This window comes from Lithobates pipiens, unplaced genomic scaffold, assembly GCF_037356315.1.
Source record: "Lithobates pipiens isolate NorthernLeopardFrog02 unplaced genomic scaffold, aLitPip1_a1.2 Scaffold_1, whole genome shotgun sequence".
Lineage (NCBI taxonomy): Eukaryota > Metazoa > Chordata > Amphibia > Anura > Ranidae > Lithobates > Lithobates pipiens.
Genome location: NW_027507685.1, coordinates 56,204,938 through 56,206,409, shown reverse-complemented (window position 1 = coordinate 56,206,409; position 1,472 = coordinate 56,204,938). Strand labels below are relative to the sequence as shown.

The following is a 1,472-nucleotide window of genomic DNA, read 5'->3' as shown; positions in this document are numbered from 1 at the left end:
TCGTAATATCGTCATTCCGTTGCGGGTTGCAGCCAAGGGTGACGCTTGATCGTTCAGACTCTGTACTTTTCGGTAAGCTTATTGTTATATTCTTAAACATTTATTCGATCGGTCCTTTTTTTTCATTTGAAAACGTTCACGTATCTCTCTGCCGGTGTTTCAACCCTTTGGACCTAGGCTACTGTCTATGTCCCTTTTTATATGCTTGCATTAACTCCCTGGCTTTGAATTCTATGCCTTGGGATGCGAATGTTTAACTCTCTGGGTATATCTATATGCCTGAGGGTTGGTGTCTGTATAACATTCAGTTTATGATGTACACACCACCCTTTTGAGATACCCTTTTTTTTTTTTTTTTTTTTTAATTTTAATTTTTCTTATCTTCGTTTTGTTTTTTTTTCCTTGATTGGCCACCCAGCTGGTATTTCTATGCAGGTGTGTCTTCCTGATTGTTTAAAAAGATTTCTTCTCAAAATGCGAGCGTCCCCACTGCTTACAATTATCCAACCTACGTAAGTAATACATTTGAAACCAAAATACATCCTTGTATTATTTTTTCTCAATTTTTATACTTTAGAGGGTCCTTCACCCCCAAAAGGCTGTTTTATTTTAGCAACCTTGAAATTAAGCTAGGTACTCAAAGAACTTTAAATCATCCCGAAATTTTAAATTTGGTCTTACTATATATTCCCCTTTTTTTATCAGTTTTCTTGGGTTGGCTTTTTAGCCCCCTGCGATTCAGCACTGCTGTGGTTAACCCCCGAGGTGGACAATCCCACTACTTTACCACCAACGTAGTGGTTAAAGGTGGGTTTGATGTGTGTGTGTCTGTTGTTTCCCCTCCCCCTTTCCCCTTCCCCTCTATTTCTGCATTTACGAATGTTGTGACATACTTCATTATTATTTTGTACTTTGTATTTTCGGTTTAGATCTTGTTCAAACTTTCACACATCCCCTGAAGAAGCAATCTAATGCGAAACATGTCGGGACTATGTGTGCTTGACGAGAACAACCACTGTATTGCATTATTCTGAATCTTTTAAGCATATATTGCTACTGATTTTAAGCTCAAACTTAATAAATTTTTGTACTACTGACTTTGTACTTCAATTAATTGTATTTTGTTAATTAGCACCGCAAAAATCCCTAATTTCCCTTCCTGTCCTTTGATTCATGTTTCAAACTTTCAGGGATGAGGTGCCATCTTTGTTAGGTGTTGCTTGAGGTTGAACCATCAAAATTATTCCTCCTATTATAAGGTTTTGGTAAATCTGAAGGAAAAAATCATCAGACAGTCTGATAGTGTGTATGGGGCTTTAGCCACACTTTGAAGGTAAGTTAATAAATACTCTTACCAACTGGGATGGACACACATGTCATATGACAGTGGGTCAAAACATCTCATGATTCTATAAGATCTGGATCAGGCGCCGTACATGGGAGAAGGTCAAGCAGATCCAATGCAAGTCCCT

The 1,472-nt window shown here is 37.8% G+C and overlaps 1 long non-coding RNA gene across 1 annotated transcript; it reads left to right on the top strand.

The window, feature by feature from the left end:
- Positions 1-493: 493 nt before the first annotated feature.
- LOC143988077 (uncharacterized) lies at positions 494-1,097 on the top strand. The gene is made up of 2 exons (XR_013276746.1): positions 494-807; positions 930-1,097. It is a non-coding gene; the product is annotated as an uncharacterized LOC143988077 (long non-coding RNA).
- Positions 1,098-1,472: the final 375 nt, after the last annotated feature.